Source organism: Scyliorhinus canicula, chromosome 7 (genome assembly GCF_902713615.1).
Source record: "Scyliorhinus canicula chromosome 7, sScyCan1.1, whole genome shotgun sequence".
Classification (NCBI taxonomy): Eukaryota; Metazoa; Chordata; class Chondrichthyes; order Carcharhiniformes; family Scyliorhinidae; genus Scyliorhinus; species Scyliorhinus canicula.
The window spans coordinates 60,476,382-60,498,635 of record NC_052152.1 but is presented as its reverse complement, the minus strand read 5'-3'; the positions used below and the strand labels follow the sequence as shown (position 1 = coordinate 60,498,635).

The 22,254-nt window shown below is 45.6% G+C and overlaps 1 protein-coding gene and 1 long non-coding RNA gene across 8 annotated transcripts in view; one reads left to right on the top strand and one right to left on the bottom strand.

The window, feature by feature from the left end:
- Nucleotides 1-22,254, bottom strand: part of bcor (BCL6 corepressor) — a 381,173-nt gene that overhangs the window by 107,946 nt on the left and 250,973 nt on the right. The window contains exon 1 of one of the 7 annotated variants that reach the window (XM_038802125.1): nt 13,161-13,851. The exons of the other annotated variants lie outside the window; for them this stretch is intronic. The gene's annotated coding sequence lies outside the window, so the exon portion shown is untranslated. Of the gene's footprint in view, nt 1-13,160; nt 13,852-22,254 lie in introns of those variants that run through there. 7 annotated transcript variants of the gene reach the window in all.
- On the top strand, nt 13,970-17,402 carry LOC119969014. Its single transcript, XR_005461279.1, has 3 exons — nt 13,970-14,068; nt 14,419-14,566; nt 17,280-17,402. It is a non-coding gene; the product is annotated as an uncharacterized LOC119969014 (long non-coding RNA).

Below are 22,254 nucleotides of genomic sequence, written 5' to 3'. Positions count from 1 at the left end.
AGCTGAAAAGCGATACATAACCTCGGGAAGGAGAAGTCTACCCGGACACGTCACGTGTAGCCCGCTGAGAAATGACCTTGAGGGCTGGTCCATAAACACATGTAACCTTTGTTCTAATCTGCTGGCGGCATCAGATTGCCGGTTTCGAATAAAAGGGGACACGCCAATGCAAATTTCACTTTCAGGAACTGCCCGTTCCCCTAAATGAAAATCCTATACTCCTAAGCAGAGAGTTCTCTCGAGATAGAAAAGCATTTCCCCCATGAACAGCTTTCTCCCCAAGTTTCACATAGTCATTCACCTATATACTGACTGGGACAAAACTGCCCATTCTTGCCCGTTTAAAATGGCGGCAACTCTTAGTTAGCCAGAGTGTTATTTATAGAAGGCCATATTTACAATGGCAGAAAGGGGAGGCAAGACTGTTCCGTGGGCCACTAGGTGAAGCAAAAAAGTTGCAGTTGTGTCGAGTTGCACAGGAAGGCTTTGCTCAGGCGGCTGGTGCAAAGCACTGTTGGTTTTTCACTAGATCATTAACTGCCTTTGCCACTTGGGTTCTTGAACATCGCGGAGAAGCAGAGCCCTGAAGGTCCGAATGGGCAACCGCTGCTGGAGCTGCAGCCTTTGAGCGGGTTGCGTGTTAAAACAGCGGGCGGGCGAGGCTGCATTGCAAACAGCCCCGGTCACAGAGAGAGAGGGTGTGTTAGGGCCCAACTCCCCCATTGTGATCAATAAAGCAGGCAGAGCCGCCCGTGCTGTGCTTATTGATGGCTTTGCAGCGCCCTCTGCTAAATATTGCATTCACAGGGCTGCCCGGAGATGGGATTAACTTCACCCACAGCACTTTCTCCCCCATTCCGCACGCACCCCGCGCCATTTTAGAAGCAGCTCCTGCTCGCCAGACACAACGAGGCTCCGCTCCGTGGGGACTGAGTTCATTTTTCTGGCTGCGCTCCGCTCCCTCTAAACAGCGCGATCCTCTCGCTCTCCGGGAAATGTGTTGCCCCCCCCCCCAAGTAGCTTTAAACAGGATAATCAGGTTTACAATGAAAAGCTGGCTGGCTGGCCCAAAAGCAGAGCTGCCAGTCAAGAGCGCCTGAAAACAAAGATAAATTCGAAGGGACGTTAGGAGATATTGATCGCGGATGGTTGATTTCTGCATAATTGTGGAAGGCAGGCAACTAGCTGTATTCCCCTTTGCCGGAGCAACAGCTTAGTGGGCAGGATCGATTAGGCGCAAATCCCCGGGGAATCCCGGGAGGAGTCTGCAGGACTACGCCAGCAGTATCCAGCAATCCTCATTACAAAAGCAAAGACCTTTAGTTGGGATTTCTGAAATGTCCCACTGCTTTCTTTCAGGTGATCGGAGGGAAACATAAATGCAGAGAGTACAATGTATCCAACAGATTGTTTAGGTGGAGAATGTGAGATTTAATAGGCTGGGTCAGTTCCCACGTCACTCCATTACATTTCAGATTTTTGTTGGGATTGGCTTCAGTTTTCCAAAAGGGATGCATTCGCCTCCACAAACATGTTCGAGCGAGAAACAGAAATGGAGCTTGTATATTATTTATCTCCCCGCCCATTGAAACGGCGGTGATTGTTGCCAGAGCTGCGATTCCTCCCACTGCCTCCCCCTTAGCTTCAGCACAAACAGCAGAGGTCTGCTCACACTCAGCAGAATCGGTTCTCTCCTCCCCCCCCCCCCCCCCCCCCCCCCCTCCCCTGTAAGGTTAGCAGAATCGGCAGCTTTCCGACGCGCGAATTGGGAGAAAGAGTTCCCTTATCAGAAATGGCAGAAACTGCAGTCTGCTCAGAGTTAGCGGAACTGGCACACTTCCGATGAAGGCGAGCAGAAATGCAGCTTTTAAGGTTAGCAACAGCAGCCTGGTTAGTTTTAGCAGAAGTGGGCTGGCGGAAATGGCATGGGGATTGAAAGAAATGTCTCAGTTTCAAGTATACCACTCCTTTAACCAAATTCAGCGGGCCGCTGCTCGTATTCACAACCTGACTCAAAGCTGTCAGACATCAGCTGTCCATATTATGAAGTCTCAGAAAGAAAATCCCTCCTCACACAGCAATATCTTGCCTCGTTGTAGTGTCGCGCTGAAGCAGTTAAAAGGAGCAAGCTCCCCCTCCCGCCACTCGATGTTCAGTCAGTTCATTGGTTTTCGACTAAATTCTGGAGCAAAAGTGCTGAAAGCCGGTCTATTTTCTGTAACGTGATTGCCCACACATCGTGTGTGTGTGACCACCTCCCCGTCGAGTCACACATCCTTTCTTATTCTGACTGTTACCGCTTTCGCCCAGAGGGTTCGCGATGAGCAGCCAGCAACATCTAGGCCACGGACGTCAGTTCTCACAAGTTTGGATCGTATTAATTCAAGATCCTGAATATAACATGAGTTTGATCAGCGTAATGTCACCCCCTCCCCCACCTGAGTAAATATTATGTGTTTATGAAATGTTTGTGCTTCCTCACTCTACTTGTGACAACTTAGACAATTATGGGTGAATGAAACCCGCACACATTAAGATAAGCTATTTTACTACTAATGGAAATCACTGTGTCCCTGGGAGCAGATTTGGTTTGGCTATCTTTAAAAGGCGGACATTTGAGTTCTGCTGCACACTGTGCGGCCTCAATGGGGGTTTGAATGCTGCACTTCAGATCACAGTAAGGACCTTCTCCGACTCTAGGGGGCAACTGTGAGAAAAGGGTCACCCTCTCTGGGGGTTGCACGGTATATAGTACCACTGCCTGGTCAACCCCATTTACAAATCAGTAGCTCCAGGCCGGCACCATCAATAGGAATCTGTCCGACTGGAACCACTACAGCTCCGGTATAATTATGTAGAATTTATGGCACAGTCCCAGCCTCTGGGTCCAACAGGTCTATACCAGCGTGTGTGCTCCACATGTGCCTTCTCCTACTCCATCTCTCTTATCGATATAAACTTCTATCCCTTCCCCCCTCGTCATGTGCTAACCTAGCTTCCCCTTCAATGCACCCATACTACTCGCATCAACCATTTCATGTATTAGATACTTGCACATTCGCCCCACTCGCCAGAAATTAATTTCCCAGATTAATGACGGGTTTATATTTATGGTCTCTACCTTTGATCTCCTCCACAAAGGGAAACGTGGCTTCTCCATCAAATCCCTTTACAGGCCACCTCTGTATTCACCCCCCCCCCCCCCCCAACCCAGAAGAGTTATGGGTGGCACAGTGGTTAGCACTGCTGCCTCAATTCCGACCCTGGGTCACTGTCTGTGTGGAGTTCGTACATTTTTTCCGGGTGCTCCGGCTTCTTCCTAGTCCAAAGAACAGGTTAGGTGGATTGGCCTCGCTGAATTGCCCCTTCGTGTCCAACGGTTAGATGGGGTAACGGGATCACGGGGATGGGGTGAGGGAGTGGTCTAGGTAGGCTGCTCTTTCAGAGGGGCGGTGCAGATTTGATGGGCCGAATGGCTGCCCTGTGGTGTAGGGATTCTCTGGTTCTGCGCTCGCTGCTCCCAAGCCTGCGTCGCGGTCATGCAAGTTTGGTGTTCACACACAAGACACAGATACCGGGATGTCAAAACTACACACAATTAATTATGAAAACGGCCAAAATAAATATCGAGGATATTTAGTCGCCTTGTTTAACATGTGATACTTTGTCCAGAATCCTGTTCCCGCACAAGAAGCTGGAAATGAATAACCCGCCTTCTGTGCTGCTGTGGATACACATCGCATATCCTCACATCCCAGTAATTGAAATCGAGACATGGTGGTCGATAGTCCATAATTTCCCGCTTTTTTTACATCATGGATTACAAAGAGGAATGTGAATATTAGGCAGTTCTTTGATCTAACCCTTCGATTGGTAGGTTCAGTGTATTAGCGCAGGCCTGCTTTAGGCTTTCAAAGTTGTGTTGTTCATTGATCTTTTTATCTCTTGAGAACTGCACTTCCTTTTCGGCTTCCCGAAGTAAAAAGACGCATACTATTTACATTCTAACAATAAAACTGACGCCGCTTCAGGATTTTCCCGGAATTAGACGAATAACATTTAAAAAAAAACATATCTACACAACGTGTGTGTTACTGGCTGGAAGGATGACCCTCAAAGGGTTAACCTCCTATTTCAAAAGTGTTGTATGATTTTAAATCCTAGAGGGATTACCTTTTTTAATAACCACACCGGCAATGGGGCTGGTTACCTCCTTTACAAATAAGCGAGCGGGAGCTGGCATTAAAGGCCCTATCCTCGAACAGATGTCAGATTATTTCCACTGGTTTCTCAGGACGGCCGCTGTAAAAAGACTACACATTCTCCCATTTGAAGACCACGAACTCGCCCAACAACAACATCATTGTTTGTTCTTATTGCTTTACAGTCTACAGCGGCAGCTGCGTTTTCTAATCACGGTATCACCCCATTAGATAGATTTGAGCAAACACAGCAACAGGCCCAAGACCCATAATAAACAGGGGCCCAGATTTCCTCGCACTGTTTTTCACCCCAGTCCTAATTAATACGGTTCTTTCGAACTGTAGTGGCCGAGATTGTTTTTAATCGGCCAAAGACTACAGAACCAAAGTTTCAGTGCCGACTTACCGCATAAGCAGGCCCGCTGCATTCCAAATGTACTAAATTCTCCTTCCTTCAATTTACTGTGTGCAAAACAATGAGAGGATTAAAAAAAAACCTCTTTGCAATAGAAAAATGGATTTGCAACCGCATCCCCGCAACATTATCGATGCATTGGTTTCCTCATTCACAATACAAACCGCCTATACCATTGCTACCTTTGGTGTGATTTTTTAAAAATCCATAAATGTATAATTCAATTGCTAGTTAATTCATTCAGTTTTGTAATAGAAAAACATGTTCTCAAACATAAAGGTTTGACCGCACATTGCAAAGAAAACGGTTTTAATGATTTAAAAGAGTCCGCCCTCCCTCTCCGAGTGAATTTACGAGATGAATAGAGCCTGGAGTTCTAAACGCCTGGTGTGACCACAAAACAACACCATTTGTTTCCAGTGTAGGATGGGTATGATATGGTTTCTGAAAAAATGTGTCCAATCTCGGTTCACAAGTCCACTGCATCCTAGTGCACTAGGATTGCGTCAATGGGCCTATCTTTTTATATAAACAAGAACGATCTTCCTATTGCCTCCAGTGACTCATGTCCCCCTTGTAAACTCATCTTAATCTTCCACTTTATAGAAAGCATCTGTTTAGAATACATAATCAGGCAACACCAAAAAGTGTTCCCTTGCCACAGTGGTCTGTTTTCCTTCCCTACTATTTCACGAAATGGTTCCAACACCGTGTTCAAAAGGAACAGAATAATTTATTCCATGCACGTTTTTGGATGTGTTTTGTAAACAATTTGGATTGCATTTTAACATCGGGGAGCCGTGCACTAAATCCAATTCTTCTAAGGTTGCCATCCTTCAGTCTAGTTTCCAATACTTGTTAAGGTTCATATACAGTACTGTAATATTAAACTATACGGCATTAATGAACTAGTGACCTACCTACACTAGTGCGGAGCAATCAAATCCATGCAACTTAAAAGTACATCTTTGAGAACTATGATCATTTTTATTTGAGTTGCAGAAAACAAAGGGTACTGTTAGCCAACTTCAGCGTCTGGATTTAATGCCATTTAGCTGATCAAGTTAAACCGCTTCCCTCTCACACACGCTGTTTATAAGATGCTCAGTATTACCATAGCAAATTGTATGAACGATCGCCTGCATTACGTGGCTATTTCAGTCAATCACCGTTAGAACACAACTCGATATTCAGTGCGGAGGCACAGACAGCTCGTATCCTCCAAAGAGCTCAGCGATCCGTGCCTTCTCGGCCCTTTTTCCACAAAGGTTTTATTTTAAACTGCTGGCGCTCAGGTTTCAGGGCTGGTCTCCCAGGGGAGGCAGGAGCGGAGTGCGCTTCAATCAAACCCTGACTTCTCCTCTGGGAGCAGAGCCTGAAATCTGATCTCGCCCACTTACTGCCTGCCTCATTCCACGCGTTTTCTTTGGGCGTAATAACCTTTTAGTTTATTGTAAACACGGTTGGGAGGGATGCTGGATATTTGAACAGGATGTGTTGATTGTGAAATGGGTGTCTAGTGTGCTTACGGCGCAACCTGGCGGGTAGAAACTAGAAGAGGCGACCAAAGAAAAGGCCCTGTCTAGTAAATAGGTAACCAAGCCATCCCGTAATTAAATGGTTTCGAGCCTACAGAAGGCCCTAAAAGAGGCCACATTAGCGAGACGCCGCCGTTATTAGGGTAAACGCAGCCGTATTGTATGGGGCTGGGGAGCTCAGTCCAGATTCTTAATTAAATGGTCGATTTCAACAAATTGCTATGAGGTACGTTACTTGTTTGCCCAACTTATCTGTACCGTGATCTAAGATAAAAGAAAACATTGAAGGACAGCGGGTACAACACAAGCGGCTAGAATGTGTTTACCGTATTGAGGAAATCAGGCTTTCCCTCAAAAGTCATTCTGGGCTCGGATACTATTATGCCTTTAGGTTTTTCTTAAACATGCTACCTTCCGATGAAAACACTACTGCGCAGCCAGAAGTATAACACTACTTAGACAAATACAAAGGCAGCAGAAACTGTTCATACAACATGTGAAATTCCTACAGAGAAAGAGTCTCCAGAGTACTCCATTGATTGTAAACAGCTCGGGGAGTCGTGATAGGCGCTATATAAATGCATACGCTTCTCTTTCTTTGAATTGGACAGGGTAAGACGTTAAGCAGGGCCCAAGTTAATCAAGTCACAACCACTGATCAGATAACACAAGTATTTGTAGAGACAGAGTCCAAAATAAGAAAAACAATCTGACATTTTAAAAAGTGAATGAAAGATTGTGATAACCCGTGTGTCACATGAGGACCGATTAAATGTTACACACATGACGTTTCAATAATCTGTCTTTTAACAGATGCTAATTGAGTGGCCGTGCATTACCAACATTTTTAATTACTCCATTTACTTAAACGTCAACAAAACGTAGATGAAACCATTCGGGGACAATGTGGATCTCGGTTCAGATTCACAAGTCCTCCTTGCCTTGTGGTCGCCAGGTAATCTAATCTGATTTAAAATTCAACGTGACCACAATTGAACTATTTGAGATATACTCGTAACACGTGCCTGCACATGACGCAGGTCTGTTTTACAAATACCCGCCCCCATGGCATTCATTTGATAGCAATTTGTATTTAGACTTGCTACAATTTACTGGTGTCTGGAGTGCAAGGCGAGTGTTTTTGGAAGAATTCATACTAAATCCATTTCAGTTCAGACGCGGATGCTTATATATGGAGATCAATATTTAATATGCAGGCACCTACACGTGTTAAAATAAAAATTCTGATTATGTGATGTATATGTATTCAACGTATGACTTACAACAGTCACCCATTATGAACACAGTAAGAAGTCTTACAACACCAGGTTAAAGTCCAACAGGTTTGTTTCAAACACGAGCTTTCGGAGCACGGCTCCTTCTTCACCTGAAGAAGGAGCCGTGCTCCGAAAGCTCGTGTTTGAAACAAACCTGTTGGACTTTAACCTGGTGTTGTAAGACTTCTTACTGTGCTCACCCCAGTCCAACGCCGGCATCTCCACATCATGGCACCCATTATGAATGCATGGATCTCAATTCACGGAATTTTTTTAAACAAGACGCATGTTAAATTGTATACCTTGTGCTGCCCTGTTATGTGTTTTTTCTTTCATGTACTAAATGATCTGTGAGCTGCACGCAGAAAAATACTTTTCACTAACTCGGTACACGTGACAATAAACATCCAATCTAAATTCTCATTTTTTCTTTACATTTTCTGCAAGATTATCAGAATACATAGTGCCCTTCAACCCAATGCAACTACCGTGTGAAAACATAGTGCAAGGTCTCCATAATTATTATTTTATAATATTTGCAACATCGCCGTTCCTTAATCGAAACGCCACAAGCCTCTAGATCTTTGAGCTGTTTACTTTATACTGTCATAAAAGCAGTTGCTCAATCTGCTCCTTATCACGCGGTATCTTGCCACTTCGAAATGCACAGCTAATTTTGCAACACGGAGAAGTTTTCAACCACCGAATTCCCGTGGGCCAGACAGCGAGGGTGCAACTTTTTTGCATTTCCTCTAGAGGATCCAAGAGAGATCAGATGATGAAGTGTTAAATACTTTATTTGTTTCCTGGTTTAAGAGTGATTCTAAAGCCGTCCTCCTGGTTACTAGTATGCATTAACTGCAGCATTGTAGAGAACAATGCGAGGAGTTACAAATGGTCCAGGCAGAACGTTCGCAACAATTGTTTTTCCATTCTTTCATTTATCTAAGCTTGCCGCAATGAGTTTCTGCCCAGCACTCCAGTTTGCACCGAACAGAGTACGGTATAAATCGTTTTTTAAAATATTCTACTTTAATGCTACGCATGGAGATATTTAAAAAAAACCCATAAGAAGCTCCATAAAGCAGGTCAGAATATCCACGGCAGGATTCCTTGTTGGTCGAACTTTGTTCGGAACATACGGTGTCGAAAATGCATGAGAGACAACATTGGGAAGAAGGTAATCTTGTTAAGGATTCTGTAGATCTGTCAGCGACAGCTGAAAGGCCCAGCAAACATGGATTCGGCACGCGTTGAAACGCAACTTAAATATTATAACTGAACTTTAAATAGAGCAGAACTCTTGAGTTGGATACGAGAAAATTAATTTTCCATATATTTCTAAATATTGATATCACAAAACGCAACTGGATGACGGTACGGTTCAATCACAGATATAACCTCTAACTTGTGTATATTACTGGCCACAGCAGCTGCTATACAGCATTATGCATTCCCGGCAGCTGTTCTGATTAATTGTCTTTACCAAAACCTTATGCGGAATGTTGTCACCGACCTACATCCATAACATTCAGCATTATTGATAAACAATGTGCACATAACGGGTTAATAAGAAACATGGTTTTCAATGGTTAACAAAAAGCAACATAATGAATGATGCCAAATTCTGCCTTCTATTCCGGTTGAGCAGTGGGTTAAATTAATGACGTTAAACACGCCAATGCCAAAACACCAGCCTTTATGAAACTTCAGGGGGAAATCGAGCTGACCTTGATTTGTTCAACAAAAATTCAATGTACAAGTTTAAGAACCCGAAAGCTGGTCAACTATTTACCAAGATACAGAGCCCCAATGCAATATTTACATGAGCAGGCGGGTGGTGCATCCATTTATCCGCTGTTCCGTACAAAACTCGGCCAATGAATGTTGCCTTGACTAGAGCTACATTTCAGTACATAAAATTTGACCGATTGCAGCATACTAAACCATTATAGAAAAATGAATGTTTCCGCACAGCTCAGTAAAGTTTGGTGGTAAGCGTTCGTTTCCCTCTCTTCCGCCATTCATTACACCTGCAGCGTTCGGGACGTTGATATTGGCTTGGTAAAGGATATCTTAAAGAGATGTTTCAAACACATAACTGAAAATACAGTAAACAGGCCTCATCTGGACGTGTCATTGGTTCATGTTGAAATTAACGAAACATAGCTTGTTTAGTAACCTCATTATTTGACACATTCGTATTTTTAAAATTTAGATTGATCATTAATATTTCTACATACATATCTTCTCTTAATTCTGCTGAAGAACACAGGAGAGTGACAGGCTGATTTAATCTCAAATTAGAGTATTGAGCAGAAATCGACAGTCTGACGTTTACAAGATGGGACACTGCAGTTTTGGGAGGGGAGGGGAGGGGGCAGCAGATGAGAAATCCCGAACTACGTCACTCATCGCCCACATGTAAACATAAAGTAAACAACGACATCTAAGAAGGAAGTTCCAAAACATGCAGGACAGAGAATAGTAAATCTTACATTTTGATGGCCAAGTCACTCAAGCATTCATTCGCTTACTATGCGTCGATTTTTCTTTCTGTATTCATTAATAAGAGCAAAAGGATTAACTTGTGGCTTGCTGTGTTATCTGATTAGGTGTGTCCAACCATTTGGGGCAATAATGGGTGGCAAAAATCCAACCCATGGGTGTTGCATTGATCTCACATGCTGTTACCAGATGCAACAGACGATGCCACCATAAACTACAAAATCTCGGTATCTGACTGAAAATGAGAATCTGTTAAAAAGGCTGAAAAATCAAATGCTCTGATTAAATGGAGATGAGAAACTATGGAACCACTGGAAAGTTTAAAGCTTGTATGTGAAGTATACAACAAGCGCTGGGTAGATAGATCTATTGCTTGAACACGCCAACTTGTTGAATAGTTTTAATGATGTAGTATTTTTGGTACTTCCTGCCAACCCACTGAAAAATATATAATTATATCTAATTAATGGCCTTCGTGGTAAAGCTAAGTTTACCACCTATTTTCCTGTCCAGTAAATGTAGCTTTGGGAATCAAAAGTTACTTTGGTCAATTTATATGTCACTGCATCATGTACAGTGTATTGTTCAGATGAATCTGTGAGCAGTAAACGGATATGCATTGTATGGTCTTAAACTAGTGACTATGCCTAGAAGGCTGCAGAGTAGAAGTGAGTGGTTTTGCGTTTCTGGAGAACAGACACACATGCATGTCATATTTGTGTAAAATTATATTTTTTTTCTTGCCCTGACCACTCCTATCTTTGTCATGTACAAATCTAGCACAGATCCTGCCGGGGTATTTAATAATATATTTATTCCAACAACTGCTTAAGGTGGGTATTTTCTATTCTAGTTCGGGTTGTGCAGTCAGGCCGGTTGTTCCTTAAGTTGCCAAAACGCTTTCAAGCGGCATTCAAATAAACGAAGAAGCGTAGGTGTAGAGAATGTTCCAACGTAAATCGATTATTTCAACATTTATTGGCGTCCTTTCCAACCCCAGAAGGTACAGGGCTTGGTTCCATTTGGAATTTCCAAGCTGCCTTTCAATGGGGGACCAGGTCGCCCGGCCTGGGATGTTTAACGTGGAACATTCTGGTCTGCAATGCAATGTCTTGAGCTTTGACTAAAAGTGTAAACCCGCTTTTGGGAATATTCACTGCTAAAAGGCTTTTTAATTAAACATTAGAGGAATGAAAATCTGACATATGGCTTACGAATATAAAAAAGTTAGATTGAAACTGAAATTTAGATCATGAGAATACCGCTTCGAGTTACAGATGAAGTGAAATCGGTTGGGTTGGATATCGGAGTAGGAAGGTGGTTTGTTTACATGCAGCAGCATGGGAGCCTGGAGTGGCCATCAATTCAGTCGCCATTGATCAAGGCACCTTGTGTACTGTATCCGAGTCCAGCGCCAATAAACAAACAATATGAGCCAAGATTGTAATATTTACAAATAACTGAAACGTGTATAATCAATATATTCTCAGGCTCCTGACACGAGAGATCCGTGCGCCAGTCTTGAACAAGCTCGCACTCCACTGAGAAATAAATCTGCTGTTTTTTTAAGACTGGCTATTCCGATCGCGCAGATGCGCAGAGCGTGTTCACACGAGTAGACAAAAGGAAATGGCCCGCCACTACTGTTGCCACTTCTACCTCAACCAGCTCTTTTCATTCTGAAACCCCCCCCCCCACCACGTTTATTCCAGCGTTTTAAGAAGTTCGCGGAAAGGTTAATTTGCTGAGCGAAAGTCCAATAACCCCAGTGGACATCCAGTCATTGTATTAACACAATTTTTAAAATCATAACACGTGCGGGCGCACTTAAAGTTCAAGTATATCTCATTCATGGTGTGTCAAGTGAAGATGGGGAAACGCGCTGGTGGTGATGAATACACGTCTACACTGCAAACACATCCTGCACCACCGTCCACAGCATCAAATTCTCAGTCAAACTTTCAATCTCCGATCGCACCGTCCACACGGCTGCGGTCCGCGGCCTCCACTTCACTCTCCCCTCAATCCCCCCCCCCCCCCCCCCCCCCCCCCGTGATTATCTTTGTCTCCTCCCGGAGCTTGCGGGGAGCCGGCCACTGTTGTCTAGACCGATCGATCACTTAGACAGAGACATACAATCCGGTGAAAAGCCTTCAGCCAGGCAGTTGCCACACGGGGTACATGTCACCTTCCAGGTAACCAGTTACAACTAGAACAACCTTCACCACTAAATCTCACCAACAGAACATCGCGCGACTGCTAAAGTGACTACTAACATGTTCGGCAGACAAAGCACTGTTTATGCAGTATTGTTCAAGACAGCAACATCGTTACCTTCAAAGGTATTCTGGCAATAACCTCAAACGGCACAGCTCGAGCAGAGATCACCAGGGTGTGAGCCGGAGAGTCCTTTACACGAGCCAATCTCACTCCGGTAACTCAGCAAACTGCAGTTATTTGTAAAATATGCCCATAATTGAAAATAATCCTGGGTTTCAAACCATGAGTTAATTCCCCTTTTCTAAAAAAAAGGGCCCTATCTACTTGTTCTACTGCAGAATGGACACGATGTTTAGAAAGACCTTTTTTATACATTTAGAGTGCCCAATTATTTTTTCCAATTAAGGGGCAATTTAGTGTGGCCAATCCACCTACTCTGCACATCTTTAGATTGTGGGAACGAGACCCACGGGGAGAATGTGCAAACTCCATACGGACAGTGAAGAAAGACCACTTTTCCGTTATGATTTATTTCTTTTACCTGCACCGATTTCTCGACGCAGATGAGCGCATATGTAGAATTAATTGGAAACATCTGTTTAGGTCCTGAAGCGGAATTCAGTGGTTAAATCAGTGTGGTGGCTGTGGGGGGGGGGGGGGGGGGGGGGGGCTGGAAGCGGCTCGCCTTCCTTTGGAGGACAGACAGAGCGAGCGGGACAGGAGTCTCCGGGAGGACAATGTCGATGAGAATTTCCAATCGCTCTACACAAGAGTGAAAGTGGCGTTGGCCGGACAGCGCCGAGATCACATCTTGAGCACGGAACCAGCGCGGCTCCGAGTTTCTAAACTTCCTTTCAGACATTCACAGGAGAGCCGCAGAGGACCCACTTCGCCAGCTGCACTCAGTGAGGGTGGCACATTACAGGAGCCAGCCAGAGTGGCAGAGCCAGGCAGCGCGAACCAAGCCAAACAGCCCCAAGCCCCGTCCACCTCCTCTTACCTGATGGCAGCTTGTCCCCGGCTCTCACTCCCGCTTCGATCTTGCTGCCTCCACCACGTGTCTTTAATGTTTTTTAAATCGCCAAGACGGTCGCAAGAAGACTTTCTTTCATCGGAACATATCAGCAATGTGTGCGGCGGCGAGGCCGGGCCCGCTTCTCACCCCGAAAGTCCCGGGTATCCACTCGAGAAAATCAATCCGCTCTTCAGGAAGAAAGGCTGGCCCCTTTCGCCAGCCCTGAGCCTCTGGCTCCAGGCAGTGAGGTGTCCCAGCGCCGTGGGTGAAGTGAGCCCCCTCCCTCAGTGCTCACTGTACAGGTGGCGAGCGCCTGCCATCCTCTGGCACGGAACTCTCTGCAGCGCCATGTTGGCTGCTAACCATCCACAGAGCGGCGAGAATAGCCCGTCTATCGGCTCCTTCTCACTGCCATCGCCAGCCTGCTTCCCTCCCTCTCCCCCCCGGGAACCCTGGGCGCTGCAGCCCTGTACAGGGGCCGCTGCTGCTTTGAAGAGCTCCTCTCGGCAGCTCACTGGAGCAGACGTGGATTTCAGTGTCTCGGCTGCAAACTGTTTTTTTAATTTCCGATCCAGCCCTAGCGTGCAGCTCCCCTCCGAGACTGGAAAAAAAAACTCTTTACCCAGAAGGCCATCGCTAACTTCAATTACCATAAATATCAACCTTTGCCTGCCAGCCCCCATCCCCAAATCTCCACCCCATCGTCAACACGGCAGACAGCAGCAGCGGAAAGCTGAGCGCTTCACTCAGTTGTGTTGTGTTGTGTAACTCTCCCCCCCCCCCCCCCCAATCCCCTCTGATACACCAGAGCACAAAGCGCAATCGCGTGAGATTGAAACAGAAACGGCTCCAGAAAAGTTTGGGTCAGGATTCACCCGGCACTTCACTGCGTGGTGAGAATCACTGTGAACACCACATATTAGACTTTAGCGGGTGGTCCTCAACCTGCAAGAATAAGGGCAGTGTTTTCGGTGTTGTTGGTTATTGCTACTGGTGGGCACTTTAATGTATTAATCACGATGCTTAACTCTTTACGCTCAGACCCTGGCGGTGTGTCCACATGTGTGATGCCCCCACCCCCCCCCCCCCCCCCCCCCATCGTTTCATATTCAGAGGATTAATTCGCGGTTTAACCTGTTGGAGCTGGGGTAAACTCTATTTCATGTCGATTGAAGCGAAGTATTCAATGTTTTTATGACATTAATTCAAGTTCAATCTGACTTCAATCTCAATATTTCCCCAGCTTTTAGCCTGACTGTACCGAGTGAAGAACGAAATCACACCGCCAGAAATATAAACAAGACGCCAGCTACCCGATTACACGGATTGGAAAATTACAGCATAGAGCAAATATGTGGCTCATGTTCTTCACCGCCATCCCAGAATACAAAGTAAGTTATTCTGGGTGATAGGCTGGAGGCAAGAGCAGCAATGATGAAAGGTGCAATCACTTCGCTGATATACAGTTCAGTTTGGAGGGTCTCTCCGGGGCTACAGCCTTTAGCAGGTTTGGGAGTGACCCGAAGGTCAGGACACGATGCACATCCCGCGCGGGAAATCTTCCATCAAGGGCTCACTCACACATCACACGAGACACCTAGATAGCAATTCACATGCAATCACAGTCTCACACATACTCCTGTAATGACTCTTAAACTCATAATTTCCCGCAACCATACACACAGGCACATTCTGGCAGTCACACACACACACCCTGCTCACACAGCCAGTTGTGCAGACAACCGTCCAAACAATTGCGATCATTCTGCACACAAACTCTCTCCCAGGAGGGCTGGAACCACATTCGTGAAAGCCCAATCCTTTTCGGAAACCCATATTCTCTCACCTTCTCGCAAACAAAGCCTCTCTCTCTCTTACACACACACACACATTCTGTAGCCCTCGCGCACTTAACACACTCCCTCGGTCACACACTTGCCCCAGTTACACGCGCGTTTGTGCTCAGTTACACGTCCTCTTCACATTCTCATATCCGCCTTCACACATCCCGAAATTTCTCATACCATGGCTGTCACACACATCGCTCCTTTCTCACTGGTCCCTTCACACACTCCCTTCCGCACATTTTGGCAGTCTCAAACACTTTCATCCACCTTTGCAGACACACACGCCGACAGCCTCCCCTGCAACCACACACACACACACACACACAGCATTCCCTCCATTACACGCTGCTAGTCACAGTTCCATATCCCTCCCCCGCAATCTCTCAGTCACGTCTAAGCAATCGCACACACACACACACCCGCACTAACAGTTCACAGCAGCTGCTTCTCGACCTGCTTCGCAGAAGCAGAATCGCTGTCGGATTCTCCGAAGCAGGGCGGAAACAGGGCGGTGGAATTTGACGGTTCTCATGCAAAAGCCTGGGCTTCGACGCGACCACAAGTAAACTCAGTTGTTAATTCAAAATGTATTTAACGCCGCTCACGATTTTAGAACCCCCCCCCGCCCCCGCCCCCCGCCAAAACACGTACGGTATCCTCTCCCCCATCCCACCCACATGTCCCAACTGGGACTTGTTTAACAATGAGGAATAGTTACGGAATGCGGTTCTGCAATTTGAGGAATGGCTCAAGACATTCAAAACAGCGCACGATGTTCGAAAAGCTGCTCTTCTGGCAGGAGTTGAAAGCTATTTTCCAATTATCATTTATTTTACACTCCACTGAAAATTCCTCTTTTAACGAGAACAGGAAAATCACCTGGGGTTAGATTTTTAAAATCACAAATCGTTAATTATTTGCAAATAATGTTTTGATCCACTGGCATCGTTTGGGATCCTCCACACCCACCAGTCCGAGCCATCTTCGTTGTAAGGTGCAAGAGGTTCTATTCCCTGTATCAGGAATACACATATAACTGCGGGGTCACCCCAAAGCCCCCCTCCCCATCTAGCACCCCCCTGCACTCCCACTCCATCTACCCCCCCTGCATCACCACCCCAGCTACTCCCCTGCACCACCACCCCATCTACCCCCCTGCATCACCACCCCAGCTACCCCCCTGCACCACCACCTCATCTACCCCCTACACCTCCACCCCATCTGCCCCCACCCTATCTATCGCCCTGCAGCCCCACCCATCTACCTCCTGCACCCCCGAATCACCCCCGTGCACCCCCACCCCAATCATCCCCCTGCACCCCCACCCCAATCACCCCCCTTGCACCCCCACCCCAATCACCCCTCCTGCACCCCCACCCCAATCAGCCCCCGTGCACCCACACCCCAATCACCCCCTGCACCCCTACCCCAATTACCCCCCTGCACCCCCACCCCAATCACTCCCCTGCACCCCCACCCCAATCTACCCCCTCCCCATCTACTCCCCACACACCCCTTCCCATCTACCCCCCTCCCCATCTACCTCCCCTGCACCCCCTCCCAAATGCCCACATTGTTACCACCCAAAAAAGATTCGTGAGGAACTGCTCGTTTGAGTTGCCCGCATTGTTTCATTGAACAATCAATCAGCAGTTGGGGGTGTTGGTTCACAGCAATGTGCCAGCATGGAGCCGCTCCGGGCTGCCGGGCTCGCGGACTGGCCCCGGGCCGGCGGGCTGGCGGGATCGCTCCGGGCTCCTTCATCTCTCGCAGTGTTGAGCCGCGGACCGATTGTGCAGCGCAGTAAGAACTGCCCAACTCCCATTACTGCCCTCCACCTCCTTTTCTTTCAACTTTGATTTCTAGCAGAAGCAGCTCCCCAAGATTCCCACACTTCACTCTTCAAAGAACTTCTCGCCTGGCATCCGAGTTCAGGGAACCGCCTTCTCTCCGAATGAGGAACGGTACAAATAGAACTAACATTGGCTCATTTCTGTCATTCCCCCAAATGAAACTTGGCTTTTTAAAGAGGCCACGGCCGCGGCTTGCAAACCCCTTCCAGAAATGTTGCCAGAAAAAAGGATCGTTTCCACATTCTTTGTTCTGTATTTTAGTTTTTAATTGAAATAAAGCAGTGTACGACCATGGTTATTTATTTTAAAGTATATAGGGTCACCGTTAATAATGAGATTGGTGGAATTGCATATAGGTTTTGCGGGGGGTTTAATTATTCAATAGAATGAAATCCTCTTTTCAGTGGCTGGAATGGAGTGTGGCCAGGAAGCCCCGGCGGGAAGTGCGCCACCTGTCTCGGCGCTGCGCTCCGCCACAAACCAGCAGAGCGACTTCACAAGACAAAGATGGCGAGAGCTCCCATCCCCCACCAGTTAGTGCCACTTCCTCCAGCAGACCGCTTCACTGCGAGGCGTACAGCGGCAATCTCAAGCTTATTATCAAGATCGAAACCCCTGTTTCCAAACAGATGCAGGAAACAAGCAATGGAAGGCTTGAGAAAGGACGGATACAACCCGTTTTTAAAAGAAAACATTGAAAGCATCTTCGTTTTCTCGGACACGTAATGCTTTCTCGAAAGCCTGCATTATTTTCAAGTTGCATCCGCGAACAAAGAACAATAAATGTACTGGGGGAAATGAGCTTAGTGTGAGTGTGGGGGTGGGCAGGGGGAGGCTCGACACAGTATCGTTATTTCATTGCAAAACAGGACACAGGAAAAGCAGAACAGTAACAAAACTACACACAACTCTCACAGCACCTGATCTGTACCTTAAACACAGGACTGCATTCTCAAAAAGAGCATCGATTTGGTCAGAAACTGCTAGGAGGTGAAAGATTTCTTGACCATTCGGAGTACTGGTTTCTTCTGGCATAAACAAATGCACCTCGGCACCAAGCCGGCTTTACAACATTATTACACTTCCTTTACACCCCACTTCAAAAGGTGCGGAACACATCATCTCTGGCCAGATCCGAACACAAGCTGCGCGGCAGTTAAACTTTCATTTGGCTGAAGTGAAGTCAAAACTCAAAGAGTTCAACTTTTTCCCCAGTCCAGCCGGGAAGGGAGTTTCGCATTCGCCATTGTTTGTCTTTGGAAAAGTTAGGAAGAAAGTTTCTAACTAAAGTCAGTAAAACAGCTCAGATACACCCTCCCCCAGACACACGATCTCTGCAAAGTAACAAGACAGCCCTTTTATGAAGTCTCGAGTTAGAAACTTATTTGGTTCCTGCCTCCACAACACCAACCTTCAAAACACCAGCCTTCAAAACACCAGCCATTGAACTACATTCCATTTAACACTCGGCTCAGACAGGCTCTATCAACTTAATGTCACAAATTGAATAAATTATGATCTGTCTGAATAGGAAACGCGGTGCAGAGAAATTCGGGCAAGCGGGAATTTTGAAATGTACACAGGTTTCCCCGCAGCATTCCCAACTCGTCTGCATTTTAGTTTCAGTGCTAACCTATCTCACTCACCCCACCCGGAAATACTAAAACATGGGACTACTTAAACTCTCCAATGTGAAAGGGAATGAGACAGCTATCTGAATAGAATATGCAGGATGCAGACAATATGGGCCCAGTGCGCTTCAACAATACTGTCATTCTCGAAGAGATTTATGTGCTCCAACATTTGCTTTGGGACAAACAATGGAAATATCATATTAAAGGAAACTGAACGGAGATCAATTATTAATTATGTCAGTAATGGTCTCTGGGTAGTGAAGTCAGATATTGAAGGTTCAAACCGACTACAAAGACAAGTGGAAGGGAGAAAAATAAAGGTTCCCTCCCCAGGAAAGAACGGGTCGACAGGTGAGAAGGATAGAATTAGGCCATGAAGTCCTTTTGCTCAAATAACAAACCAACACTCAAAAATGTCCATTCTTCATACATAAACAATGGCCACTTGTAGGGCCTCACGGTAGCATGGTGGTTAGCATCAATGCTTCACAGCTCCAGGGTCCCAGGTTCGATTCCCGGCTGGGTCACTGTCTGTGTGGAGTCTGCACGTCCTCCCCGTGTGTGCGTGGGTTTCCTCCGGGTGCTCCGGTTTCCTCCCACAGTCCAAAGATGTGCGGGTTAGGTGGATTGGCCGTGCTAAATTGCTCGTAGTGTAAGGTTAATGGGGGGGGATTGTTGGGTTGCGGGTATACGGGTTACGTGGGTTTAAGTAGGGTGATCATTGCTCGGCACAACATCGAGGGCCGAAGGGCCTGTTCTGTGTTGTACTGTTCTATTCTATTCTATACTTGTGTTAGGTACAGTTGAACCATCAACACTCCGGGAACTGTATCCCAAATAAAAGTCAAGATGTTCAGAAAAGGGTTAAGAAGAAAACTGGGGGGAAAGTACACTGTAAATGATGTTAGCGGTGTAAAGGGTTTCCTATAGTACTAGATGTGGAGCTCCAATGTGCATCTCTACGGCATTTAATACTGAGATGAGAAAAGTGGAGAATCGACCTGCTGGTTCACTGAGAATTCTAGAGGATAAATGAGTGAGCAACAACAGAAACAGAAAGTTTTTATTTCAGAATTCTGTCACAATTGAAGTATAAAGATCTTCTTTGGGAATGGTTTAAATAGGGTAATTAATTGTTCCCCCATTGCATACCGTTCAAAAACAGTTTTGGTGATTTATATGTGTGTGTAAAATGAAAAAAATTCTTTGAAAACTCGAACATGCAGATGGCTCTTTAGAATCCTAATGTCACCACATGGCTAAAATAATTCAGTCCACTCACTGGGCCAACACCGACTCTTAAAGAGCAATCCACGTAGTCCCATTTTGCCGACCTTTCCCCAAATCATTTTCATTTTCCATTTTTTCAACTGAAGGTGGTTAAAGACATGGGGCAGACCCTTGTTTGCATCTTCAATAGTTCACTGCAGTCAGGGCTGCTCACTCAGACTGGAAGAACTAGGTCCATTTGCTTCACTGCAGCAATAGGAAAGATGCTTTATTGTATCACTTGTATATTGAGTTATGGAAGGTCTTACCACAGACACTTGATACTGATTCAGGAAAAGAAGGTTATGCCTTAAAAACCTGTTTTTTTTTTAGAAGTCACTAAGTTAGTGAATGACGGTAACCTGGTAGACATTGTCTAGCTGAATGTTCAGGTGATCTGGAATTCACCAAGACCTTTCAGCTCCACACCTCATAACATCCTAATCTAACTATGGACAAAAGAGCTAAATCCCAGAGGCATTTTGACTAAATGAGAGGTCAAAGAGTCCTAGTAAAATTTAAGTTAGTGGGACTTTATTCCACTGTCTGGGATCATATCCAGCATAATGGAAGGTGGTGGGATTGTTGAAGGCCAATCATGGGGAGCAGCACGGTAGCACATTTGCTTCACAGCTCCAGGGTCCCAGGTTCGATTCCCGGCTTGGGTCACTGTCTGTGCTGAGTCTGCACATTCTTCCTGTGTTTGCATGGGTTTCCTCCAGGTGCTCTGGTTTTCTCCCACAGTCCAAAGATATGCAGGTTAGGTGGATTGGCTATGCTAAATTGCCCGTAAGTGTCCAAAACAGCTTAGCTCGAGGTGTGGGCATAGGGTGGAGGTATGGGCTTCGGTAGGGTCTCTTTCCAAGGGCCGGTGCAGACTTGATGAGCCGAATGGCTTCCTTCTGCACTGTAAATTCTATGATTCTATGATGCCAGCCCTGGGATATCACCGTAGGTCTTTCTCAGCGCTGTGTCTTAGGTCCAACCATCTTCAGTTGCTTTGTCAATGACCTTCCCTCCAGCACAAACTAGGAAAATTTACTAATGATTGCAGAGTGTTCAGCCCATTCGTAACTTTTGAAATAATGAAGAAGATTATGCCTGCATGCAGCAAGACTTGAACATTTATGCTTCAGTTGCTAAGTGACAAAAGCATTTACACCACACTGGGACCAGTGTGGTGAGTCATATAAAAAGGGCAGTAGACAGTTTAAAACTAAAAAACAAAAGGGCGGGGGGAGGAGAAGGGACCACGTGAGAGGAGATGTGGAAGAGAAAATGTGGTGAATCAAAAGGAAACTATGAGGTAATAAAGCAGGGTAGTGATTTGATCACGATAACCAGAGTGTGGCAGGAAGGGACAGAGCATGCAAATTTAAGTGTGCTGTAGCAGATAAGACCAGATATTGCAAAAAATGGTAAGAAGACAATTAAATGTTCGGTATCTGAATGCACACAGCATTCAGAACAAAATGGATGCAGAAATAAATATGTATAACCTGATAGCCATCACAGAGACATAGTTGCAAGGTGAACAAGGCTGGGACCTGAATATTGAAGGATATTTGACATTTTTAAATGATAGGAAGCAAGGAAAAAGGGTGGGGTGGCTCTGCTAATTAAGGACATCATTAGTACACTAGTGAGAGTTGACCTTAGTTTGAAAGAACAAAATGTAGAAGCAGTTTGGGTAGAGTTAAGAAATAGAGAAGGTGACAGGACATTTGCAGGAGTAGTTTATAGGCCCCCTAACAGTAGTTACACTATAGGACAGAGATACTGGAATAAATAAACGTGACATGTAAAAAAGGTCCTGCAATAATCACAGGTGACTTTAATCAACATGTAGATTGGGTGAATCAATTGGCAAAGGAAAATTAGTTCATAGAATGCTTTCAAGAAAATTTCTTAGGGCAGTACATTTTAGAGCCAAACACCTGAAAATGAACGATGAGACAGAATTAATCAAGAACTTCAAGGTAATGAAGCCTCTAGGTGAAGGCGACAGCATAACATGATAGAATTTCATGTTCAGTTTGAAGGGGAGAATTGTGTGCGTACCCAATTCATTTTTCCCAATTAAGGGGAAATTTAGCGTGGCCAGTCCACCTAGCCTACACATCTTTGGGTTATGGGGGCGAAACCCACGCAAACATGGAGAGAATGTGAAAACTCCACACGGACAGTGACCCAGAGACGGGTTTGAACCTGGGACCTCAGCGCCGTGAGACAGCAGTGCTAACTATTGCACCATCATGCTGCCCAATAAACAAGCATTTTTCATATAAATAAAAGTGATAAGGGCACGAGGGTGGAGCAAGCTAAAGTGAACTGGGAAGCTCAGTCAAAAGGTAGGACTGCAAAGATGCAGTAGAAACATTTTAAGGAGATATTTAATAATGCTCAGCAAAGATTTATTCCAGTGAGAAAGAAAGATTTTAAAAATGGATTTAAAGATATATCATCTGTTGCTAAA